This window comes from Choloepus didactylus, chromosome 4, assembly GCF_015220235.1.
Source record: "Choloepus didactylus isolate mChoDid1 chromosome 4, mChoDid1.pri, whole genome shotgun sequence".
NCBI classification, from domain to species: domain Eukaryota; kingdom Metazoa; phylum Chordata; class Mammalia; order Pilosa; family Megalonychidae; genus Choloepus; species Choloepus didactylus.
This window is the reverse complement of record NC_051310.1, coordinates 72,274,504-72,286,645: the sequence shown is the minus strand read 5'-3', so window position 1 is coordinate 72,286,645 and position 12,142 is coordinate 72,274,504. Positions and strand designations below refer to the sequence as shown.

At 37.5% G+C, this 12,142-nt stretch overlaps 1 pseudogene; it reads right to left on the bottom strand.

Moving 5' to 3' along the window:
- Window positions 1-1,860: 1,860 nt before the first annotated feature.
- Window positions 1,861-3,041, bottom strand: LOC119533234 (annotated as a pseudogene).
- Window positions 3,042-12,142: the final 9,101 nt, after the last annotated feature.

The following is a 12,142-nucleotide window of genomic DNA, read 5'->3' as shown; positions in this document are numbered from 1 at the left end:
CTTGTTATTTCTTTTCTTCTGCTTGCTTTCAGGTTAGTTTGCTGATCATTGTCTACCTTCTTCAGCTCAGTTAGGCCTTTGATTTTAACTTTTTCTTCCTTTATAATGTATGCATTTAGAGCTATAAAATTCCCCAAGCAACTCCTCCATTGCATCCCATCAGTTTTTGTGTGTATGTGTGGTTTCCAACACATTTTATTTTGCTGACCACTGGTTTGTAGCTTTTGAGGACCAACATCTGCATAAATTCCTACAAAATGTCTGATCAATTTCAGTTCTTTAGCAGCTGCCATGTCCTGCACACCATATGTGTGGCTTTGTTTCCAGGAACACCCATGTAAATGCTGCTGTCCATTTGTTCCAGGAGGCCACAGCTTTTAGGGAGCATCATCTTCCTGGCAGTGGTTTCCTTTGGCAAGAAGTTGATTGGCATAGGTGGCTCTAGTGCCTGAAAGCAGGAAGACTTTGGAAACTTGCAGAGACACAGTGCTTTTTATCTCACAAATACAGACCCTCAAGGATCCAGTGTACTTGTGCTTGATAACAGGGACCCCATAATTGTTGAGCATGCCAAAATATAAGGAAGCTTCTTTTGAGTAACACAGATAAACACCTTTTAGGATCACCCATTTGTTCTAGACTATAAAATTTCATTTGAGAAAAAATATAGGTCTCATGAAATACTTACAAGTTTTATAAAACTAAAATCCAGATTTCCCCCAATAAATTGTACTTTAGGCAAAATCCTCACAATGTTTCTAAAATAATACTAAAAGGAACATCTGATTTTATAAGATTAATAAAATATTAAATATTTATTTGAATAACAAGTTTAAGCTTCAAAGTTGACGATGCAGATTTCAACACAGTTCATGAAAAGTGTTCACAAATAAATCATTGGTGTGAAGGACAAAATAATACTGAGAATTTGGCTAAATACCTGGTGATTTTAAGAAAACAAAATGCCTGAGATCACTGTACGAAATATGAAATGTATTAAACAGTACCATCTGCAGACTGTCTTTATTATTGATTATATTTAAAAATTATTTTTGTATTTAATTATAATTGCAAATGAGTATTACATGTGAGCCCCCTTTCAGAAGGGCAATTCCTTCTTTCACCATAGAACATCTAATTACATTGCCAAAGGTATCCTTTTATTTGCAATCAGTAAGGAAAATGGTTATTGCTATTACTGCAAATACCTGGAAGACTACAAAAACAAAAACAAAAACGAAAACAAAATTTCTTTTTTGTGTTCAGAGTGCTTTCCATGCAGAGTGAAGCACTTTCCCTGTGTAACTGACAGCTCTAATAGGTTGTGTCCTGGGTCAAAAAACTTCTGAATGGTAAGACTAGACATACCAGACTTCTGGCCATGATGCAGCTCTGCTTCTACCAGGATGCCACTCTGCCACTGACTGGGTTTGTCCTTCCAGGATGCCATTCAAGACAGTGAAAAACAGATCAGACTTATAATGATAAATAGGCATAAAATGAAAAGACACCAACTGTGGTTGGCACTAATCTTGGTAATGTCTGTGCCAGGTGAAAGCACCTTTGAAAGAGCCTGTCAGCAAGAGATAAGTGTCTAAAGATTCAAAATGAATCAACAGTATTGGACAACAATGTAATTCTCAACTCAGAATCTGCCTCAAGATTAGATGCATCTTCAGTTATTATAAAAAGAAAAGAAGTTAATGGGCTCTACTTTATTAGTATCCACTCACAGTCAACCTCCAAGTCACCAGATGTGCAGATACAATGAGATGATTGTGGTTTACAGTCTCTAGCTGAAGGAATGGTAAAGGAATAGATCTGTGTAAATACGAAACCAGAGAGCTAGTGCAACCTGCATTAGGAGGTGGTGCTGGGCATTGGGTTCACATTCTGAGTGGCCACCTGTTGGGCCAATTCAATGATTCAGAGCTTCTCTATGATTCTGGCTATGCAGTTGCCCTTCTCCACAATCCAAATAATCCATGCTTGGTGGTCTGCCCCCTACTTGGGGGACTTGATCTTGGCACAGAACCATGCAGCCTAGTCATGCAGTAAGCAGACCATTAGGCCTCCTGAAGTCTCTGGACTTCAGGTCCTGTGCATGAGGGCAAACATGTTCCTGCAGGCCTTGATCACAGCTGCCATCTTGGCCATGACAGGGAGGTTGTGGATGACAAATGACACCTCATTCCTCTGCTGCTTGGTCAGTTTCTGCATGTGGCAAAAGATCCCAAAGCCTGTGATGTCAGTGGCCATGTGGGCCTTGAACATGTGCATGAGCCCTGCAGCTGTTCTGTTGAGCCTTGCCATATTCATCATTGTTTCTTGGTATGCCAGCTCTCCATCTTTCTGTGTGACAACTAGTTTAATTTCATTCATTTTTCAGGGATGTCCAGCCACTGGTTCATGGCCGTTGCCACCTGTGTGCCAGGGGATTGGTAAGAACAAGCACATCTCCTGGCACCACATTATCTGACACGATGAACTTGTTGGGCTGACAGACAGTTGTAGCAACTCCCCCTAAGTATAATACTATTATCATACTGATTTAATACTGTTTGACTACCTGTTACTAATGTCCCTGCTTCCTCTGCTGTGTCTTTAAAACCCTGTATAATTAGGGGCATCACTTTATCCCTTTCCTGGTCAGTCATCTTATTGCTGATCCCAAGGAGCATGAGCTTGTTGTCATATTCCATGACCCCTATTGTGTAGAGGTCACTGAGGACATTGGTACAGGCTCTCCTGCCCACCATGTAAGGGTAATTTACAATAGGATAAATGTAGCCCATGGTCTGCACCAAGGAGAGGCTGCTGTGCCTCAGCAGGATGGCACACATGTCCACCCAATGCCAAGCCTCAAAAAATTGCTCCCAGAACTGCTTATCTTCATGGAAGTGGTTCTCTTGCAAGGATTCCAGCAGTTTCTGTTAGACATCTTGGGGCACAATGCAGCCCATGGACTTCAGCTCAGTGAACCTGGTCAGCTGGAAGCTCTTGTTCAATTTGTGACTTTCTGGGTTAAAGGATTCCTGTACCAATATGGTTCACAGGTGCACACACTTCAAGGTTAGTGCCTTCCCCTCCCTCTTCTAATCTGCTGGTTTCTTTATAGATCCACTAGCTCACCTTCTGTCTCCTTCCCCTCCTCCTCCTCCTTGTCCTTCTCCTTGGGAGATGGTGCTCCCACAATACACAGAATCGGGTGCCCAGATGCCACCTAAATGAAGGCACTGCTGCCACTAGGCAAGCCACAATGATGGATGGAGAATGGGCTGTGCAAGCACAGTGCAGATGGATGGGGGACACATCCAGGCAGCTGGGCCTAGGCCTGGGTCATTCTTCATGTCCTGTGGGTCTGGGCCACCTGCTCTTCCTGCCAGTGTGCCATCTCATAGGTTTTGATATGTTGTGTCCTCACATCCATTCATCTGCAGATACTAGTTTCTCTTGCATCACCTCCATTCATTACCAAAACATTTCCATTATTCCAAATAAGAACACTTTAAATATTTTTTACATTTTTATTGTGAAATAAAACATATGTACAGAACCATGATAACTTTTAAAGTACAATTTAACAAGTAGTTATACAGGTAGTTTCAAGGGATATTACGGGTTACAGTCCCACAGTTTCAGTCATTTCCTTATGAAATATATACAGAATGGTGATAACTTACAAAGTACAGTTTAATGAATAGCTATAGAGTTGATTTCAAAGAATGTTATGGTTTACAATTCCACCATTTCAATTATTTCCTTCTAGCTATTCTAATACCCCGGCATCTAAAATAAATATTAATATAACGATTCAGTATTCATAATCCTTTGTTAAGTCTTATCTTGCCTGTTGCTACAACCTCCTATCATTTAATCATGTTCTTGACCTTCAGGGATGTCTAAGCAGTGACCACCTTAAATTGTCCATATTGAAAATGGGTGTCAACATTATGGGGAAGGGGGTTGCATCTGGTTGATGTTCTTGAAGAGGCTATTGCCTCTGGATTTTGCAACTTATCTGGCCTAGAAACACTGGAGGATTTAATTTTCCAAAAAATAAACTTAGTGAGCAAAACTGTATAGAGTCTCAGAGACAGACCTAGGTATTTTGGGACTACTGGTGGTTAGAGCTTGGCATTCTATGGCCATTTGGTATATCTAGCTAGAACTTGCATAAGAGTAACCTCCAGGATAGCTTCTTGACTCTGTTTGAAATCTCTTATCCACCAAATCCTTATTTCATTACCTTTCTTTTCCCCCTTTTGGTCAAGAAGGCATTCTCAATACCTCAACAACCGGGCCAGCCACATTCCAAGGAATCACCAGGGAGATTCACTCTCCTGGGAGTCATATACCACAAAGGGGGGAAGTTATTGAATTTATTTGATGAGTTGGGTTTAGAGAGAGAAAGGCCACATCTGAGCAACAAACAAAGTTCTCTGGAGGTAACTCAGGCATTATTATAGGTGGGCTTAGCCTCCCTTTTGCAGCCATAAGCTTCACAAGAGCAAGCCTCAAGATTGAGGGCTTGATTTATTAAGTAGGGGGTTCCTAATTTCATGTAGCATATATTCTGTCCAAGACAACAATGTCTTACATTAACTTCACTTACATTTTGATCTTTAACTTCCCATTCCCTATCCTCACTCTATCCCCTGGTAATCTATATTCTAGATTCTGACATTATGAGCCTTTTATATTCTAATTGTATCAAAATAGTGAGATCATACAATATTTGTCCTTTTGTGTCTGGCTCATTTCACTCAACCTGATGTCTTAAAGATTCATCCATGTTGTTGCTTATATCAGGACTCCATTCCTTTTTACAGCTGAATAGTATTCCATTGTATGTAATGTACCACAATTTGCTTATCCATTCATCAGTTGATGGACACTTGAGTTGCTTCCAACTTTTGTCAATTGTGAACAATGGCATTATGAGCATTGGTGTGCAAATACTGCTCAAGTCCTTGCTTTCAATTCTTTGGTAGTGGGCTTCCCAGGTCATATTGTAGTTCTATACTTAGCTTACTGAAGAACTCCTAAACTATCTTCCATAGCAGCTGCACCATTTTACATTGTCACCAGTAATGAATGATCATTCTTAGTTCTCTACATCCACTCCAAAACTTGTTATTTTCAGATTTTTTAAATTGCAGTCATTCTAGAGGATGTGAAATGGTATCTCATTGTGGTTTTGATTTGCAGTTGCTTGATGACTAATGCTATTGAGGATCTCTTTATGTGCTATCTGGCCATTTGCATATATTCTTTACAGAGATGTCTTGTTCAAGTCCTTTGCACATTTTTTTGATCCCAAAATCACAGCTTTGCCAACTTTTAAATTTGATCGTTTTTTTGTTGTTGCTGTTAAATTGAAAGATTTCTTTAGATGTCTGGATAGTAATCCTTTATCAGATATATAGTTTCCCAATTTTTTCTCCCATTGCATAAGTTGTCATTTGACTTTCATGATTTTAAAGGAATCATGTTCTTTGAGGAACAAAAGTTTTTTTAACATTTTGATGAGATCCCATTTATCTATTTTTCCTTTTATTGCTTGTGCTTTGGGTGTAAAGTCTAAGAAACCACTACCTAACACAAAAGCCTGAAGGTGCTTCTTTTTATTTTCCTCTAGGTGTTTAATAATTCTACCTCTTATATTAAGGTATTTGTGTGAGGTAGAGTTTCTCATTTTTTCACAAGTGGAGATCCAGTTTTCCCAGTGTCATTTGTTGAAGAGACTATGCTTTTCCAGTGGAGTGGTCTTTTCCCCCTTCTCAAAAATCATTTGGGCCATAAATGTGAAGGTTCATTTCTGTGCTCTCAATTTGATTCCATTGGTCTATATGTAGTCCTTGAACTAGTACCATGCTTTATTGATTACTGGGGTTTTTTGTTGTTGTTGTTTTTCTTTTCTTTGATATTTTTTTTGTTTTGTTTTGGTAATAAGTTTAAAGATCAGGAAGGATGAGTCCTTCAGATTCATTCTTGTTCAAAATGACTCTAGCTATTCACAGCCCCTTTCCCTTCCATGTAAATTTGATGATTGGCTTTTCCATTTTGGCAATGAAGGTGGCTGGGATTTTGACTGGTATTGCATTGATGGACACTTGAGTTGTTTCCAACTTTTATCAATTGTGGACAATGGCATTATGAGCATTGGTGTGCAAATACTGCTCACGTCCTTGCTTTCAATTCTTTGGTAATAGGCTTACCAGGTCATATGGTAGTTCTATACTTAGCTTTTTGGGATTTTGACTGGTATGTAAAACACTTTGAATAGAATGTGCACCTTAACAATATTTAGTCTTCTAATCCATGAACATGGAAAGATTTTCCACTTATTTAGGCCTTCTTTGATTTCTTTTAGCAATTTTTTTTTTTTTTGTATTTTTCTGTGTACAAGTCCTTTCCAACCTTGATTGATTTATTCCTGGATACTTAATTTTTTTTTCTATTATAAATGGAATTTTAAAAATTTCTTTTTCTAATAGTCCATTGCTTGGATATAGAGACACTACTGATTTGAGGGTTTTGATATTGTACCCCACAACTTTGCTGAATTCATGTATTAGCTCCAAGAGCTGTGCTTTGGATTTTTCAATATTTTCTCTATATAGGATCATGTAATTTGCAAATGAGGAAAGTTTTGCTTTTTCCTTACCAATTTGGATGCCTTTTATTTCTTTTTCTTGCCTAATTGTTCTGGCAAAGACTTTTAGTACAATACTGAATGAAAGTATTGATATTGGGCATCCATTTTTTTGATACTGATCTTCAAGGGAAAGTTTTCAGTCTTTCACCAAAATGTAATATGTTTCCTGTGAGTTTTCACATATGTCCTTTATCAGGTTGAGGAAATTTCCTTCTATTCCTAGTATTCTAAGTGTTTTTGTTGAGAACTGGTGCAAAATTTTGTCAAATGCCTTTTCTGTGCCAATTGAGATGATCATGTGGTTTTTCCTTCATTGTGTTAATGTAGTGTATTACATTAATTTATTTTCTCATGTTAAGTCACTCTCATAACTTGGTATAAATCCCACTTGACCATGGTGTATAATTCTTATAGTGTGCTATTGTATTCATTTTGCTAATATTTTGTTGAGGCTATTTGCATCCATATTTTAAAGAGATATTGGTCTGTAATTTTATTTTCTGGAGTATCTTTATCTGGCTTTGATATGAGGGTGATATTGGCATCATGAATTAATTAGGATGAGTTAATCTCTTTACTAGTACAGTTATCCCTTTGAAATCACAACTTCCCCTAGCACAGTTTCCATATATTGTAGGTTGGCATAAGAAATTAAATAGGATTTTGGGGGGCCTTTTGCAGAAGCTGTAGACAACACACAAAGGCTGCAGCTATACCAACTGCAAAGCATTTGCATGAACTACAAGATCTGCAACTCTTATGTGTAGAAAGTGCAACATTGTTTGGAGTGCAGGATTGTTATAAAAAAGGCATTTTGTAGACTGTAGCACCATATGAGAAAAGGCTAAGTCCTTATATGATTACCCAAAGGAAAATGAAGGTGAAGAGTCTACCCCTATGGATTTTCAGGCCCTCAAATGTTGGTTTGAAATTTTTTTAAAAAAAAGGTTTAGCTTATGCAATGTAGAAGCAACAGGAGAGGCAGCATCTGCTGATCAAGAGGCAGCTAGGGAGTTTCCTTAAACCCTGAAGACACTGATTGAAGAAAAAGGCTACAAAACTGAACAGATAGTCAATGCTGATGAAATTTCCATATATTGGGGGAAAATGCCTTAGAGAACATACGTTAGCCAAGAAGAGAGGTAATCCACAGATTTTAAAGCTACAAGGGGTAGGGTAACCCTACTCTCTTTGCCAATTTCATATGGTTGATAATAAATAAAGCCATGATATATAAAGCTGCTAATCTTTGAGCTTTGAAAAGAAAGGACAAATACCAGCTGCCTATCTTCTGGATGTTCAATAAGAAAGCAAGGATGATTGAAGCACCTTTCCTTGACAGGTTCCATTCACGGTTTGTGCTGGAGGTTAGACAATACCTTTCCAGCAAGAGGTTACCCTTTAAAGTCTTAGAGCTTCTGGACAATGCCCTTAGCCACCCAGAACTCCATGAATTCCACATTGAAGGCACTGAAGTTGTCTGCATGTCACCTAACACTCTCTCATTCAGCCTCTTGATCAGGGAGTAATATGGACATTTAAGGCACACTGAACATGCTACTCAATGGAGAGGATCATAGGGACTATTGAAGAAAACCCTGACAAAGACTTCTTTTCTGATACAAAGGGAGGGCCAAAAATTTTTATGTGGATTTTTCAGATCATGGGGGCACTGCAATGTGGAAGGGATAATTGTTAATCATTTGTTGATTTACCTTTCTTCTTGAGTCATTATAGGTAATTTGTGTGTTTTTCAAGAATTTGTCCATTTCATCTAGGTTATCTACTTTAGTGGCATACAGTAGTTCATGCATCCTTTTATATTCCTTTTTATTTCAGTGGAAGTGGTAATAATGTCTCATTTTTCATTTCTGATTTTAGTTATTTGTGCTTTCACTCACTTTTTCTTTGACATTCTAGCTGCAGGTTTGCCAATATTGTTGATCTGTTCAAGAACCAACTACTGGTTTTATTGATTCACTGTATTGTTTTTTTATTCTCTATTTAATTATCTCTAATCTTTGTTATTTCTTCCCTTCTGCTTGTTTTTCATTTTAGTTTGCTCTTCTTTTTGCAGTTCTTCTGGTTTTGAGGTTAGGTTAGGTCTCTGATTTTAATCCTTCTTCTTTTTATGCAAGCATTTAGAGGTATAAATTTCCCTCTTAGCACTGCCTTTACTGTATCCCATAAGTTTTGGTGTGTTGCATTTTCATTTCCATTCACCCTAATGTATTTCCTAATTTCCCTTGTGATTTCTTCAACTCATTGGTTATTTAAGAGTGTGTTGTTTAATTTCCACATATTTGAAAATTTTCCGTATCTCCTCTGTTATTGATTTCTAGCTTCATTCTTTTGTGTTCAGAGAAGATATGTTGTATGATTTCAGTAATTTTGAATTTATTGAGACTTGTTTTGTGACCTATGATATGGTTTATCCTAGAGAATGATCCATGTGCACTCAAGAAGAATGTACATTCTGATGTTGTTGGGTGAAATGTTCTATATTTGTCTGTTAGGTATAGTTGGTTTAGAGTATTGTTCAAGTCTTGTATTTCATTATTGGGTTTTCTGTATAGGTGTTCTATTCATTATTGAAATTGTTGTATTAAAGTCTCCTTCTATTAATCTAGAACTGTCAATTTCTACCTTTAAATCTATCAGTATTTTCTTCATATATTTTTGGGCTCTGCTGTTGGGTGCATATATATTTGTAGCTGTTACATCTTCCTGTTGAATTGTCTGCTTTATCAGTATATATGGCAGTTTCCATATATTGGATTTTTCAATATTTTCTCTATATAGGATCATGTAATTTGCAAATGAGGAAAGTTTTGCTTCTTCCTTACCAATTTGGATGCCTTTTATTTCTTTTTCTTGCCTAATTGTTCTGGCAAAGACTCTTGATCAGCAGATGCTGCCTCTCCTGTTACTTCTACATTGCATAAGCTAAACCTTTTATATATAAAAAAAAAATACAAACCAACATTTGTGGGCCTGAAAATCCACAGGGGTTAAAATCTGTCTTATCTAGTATAAGGATAGGCACCCAGCTCTCCTTTGGTTACTGCTTGCATTGTGTATATATCTTTCCATATCTTCACTTTCAACCTGCTTCTTTCTTTGAATTTAAGGTGAGTCTCTTGCAGACAGCATATAGTTGGGACATTCTTTTATCCATTCTGCCAACCTCTCTCTTTTAACTGGAGAGCTCAATACATTTACAGGTAAATTCATTACTGATAAAATGCAGGACTTTCTTCTGCCATTAGCTATTTTGCCTCCATAAGTCTTACCCTTTTTTGTCCCTCAATTCTTCCATTAATGCCTACTTTTATATTGTGTATGTGTGTGTGTTGTACCATATTGAATGCCTTCTCATTTCTATCTGGATATATTTTTCATAAATTTTCCCTGTAGCTACCATGGGATTAAAATTTAACATCCTCAATATCTAGCAATCATATTTAGGTTGCTACCAAATAGCATTGATGTCTGTTTCAGTTTGCTAAAGCTGCCAAAGTGCACTATACCAGAAATGGGCTGGCTTTTACAAAAGATGTTTATTAGCTTACAATTTTACAATTCTAAGGCCATGAAAATGTCCAAATTAAGGTATCAATAGGAGGCCACTTTTCTGAAGAAAGATCACTGGCATCTGGTACACCTCTTTCACATGGGAAGGTCCGTGACTTGTGGCTGCTGACCCTTCTCTCCAGGTTTTGTTTCTTTCAGGTCTCACTCTTTCAGTTTCTGTGGGTCCTTTCTTGCTTCTCTGGGGACTCTCTCTCTAAGCTCTCTCCAAATGTCTCTGTCTTTTATCCTTTCATAAAGGACTCCAGTAAAGGACTAAGACACCCCTTGAATGACCTGGGTCACATCTCAATTGAAACAACCTAATCAAAGGTCCCACCTACAGTAGGTCTTCCCCTACAGGGATGGATTAAAGGAACATGGCATTTTCTGGGGTACTTAACTTCAAACCAGCACAGTATCAAGAGCATTCACATATACTTATCCTTTACTGTTCTGTCACCCTACCTTTTTTGGACTTGTTATCATTATCTATTTCTACCTTCTATGTCCCAAAGCATACACTTATTATTATATTTTATGAAGTTACACTTTAGCACCTATAGGAAGTAAGTGAAGTTACATAACAGAAAATGCAATAAAATACTAGTATTTATAATTACCTGCATGGTTATCTTTAACAGAGGTCTTTATTACTTTATATCTACTATCTTTTCCTTTTGATGTGAAGAACTCCCTTTAGAATTGCTGATAGGCCATGTCTAGTGGTGATGAACTTCCTCAGCTTTTATTTATCTGGGGATGTCTTAATCTTTCCCTTATTTTTTGAAAGAAATTCTCACTGGAAATAAAATTCTTTGTTGACAGTTGTTTTCTTTCAGCCCTTAAGGTATTTCAATCCATTGCCCTCTTGCTTCCATGCTTTGTGATGAGAAATCAGCATTCAATCAAACTGAGTCCCTTGTACATAAGACATTGCTTTTCCCTTACAGTGTCAGAGCTCTCTCCTCATCCTTTGCATTTTATTGTTTGACCAATATATGATGGGGTGTATTTCTGTTCATGTTTATCCTGTTTGGTGTTCTATGGGCTTCTTGGATATGCATATTCACATCTTTTGCAATGTTTGGGAAGTTTTCTGTCATTATTTTTTTGGGTATCCCTCCTTCCCCTTTCTCTTTTCCTTCCCCAACTGGGACTCCCATAAAGCATGTATTTATACACTTTATGGTGAGTGAGAAGTCTATTAAGCTATTTTATATATATTTTCTCCTCAGCCTGACTCATTCCAATTATTTTGTATTCAAGTTCACTGATTCTTTCTTCTGCCAGTTCCGATCTGCTTTTGAAACCCTCCTGGACATTTTTCATTTCAGTTCTTGTGGTCTTCTACTCCAGTGTTTCTGTTTGGTTCCTTTTTAAAATTTCTATTTACTGAAATTCTCATAATGTTCATTCATTGTTTTCCTGCTATGCTTTAGTTCTTTCTCTATATTCTCCTTCATGTTCTTGATCATCTTTAAGATCATTTTTTAAAAAGTCTTTGTTCACTATGTCCAGAGTCTAGCCTTATTTGAGGATGTTTTCTTGGTTTTATCCTTTTCTTTTTGATGGGCCATCAATTATTGATTCTTGTACTCTTTTGCTCTGTACTCTACATTTTAATATTTAAAAATTTTAACTCTGGGGTTTATTCCCTGTGATGTTTGTTTCTTGATTTTGTAACCCACTGGTTGTGTGAAGGAGATTTTCGGGAGTGTCAGGCACCCTATCAGGGAAGTATGCCTAAGATGAATTCAAAGTGCAGGGTTCTCTATGTCTTTTCTGGGACTGCATCTCATCCTGGCTTGTGCTTGTTAGTTGCTTGGAGTTCCCCTGTGTGATGGTTAGGTTCATGTGTCAACTTGGCCAGGTAATGGTGCCCAGTTGTCTGGCCAAGCAAGCACTGGC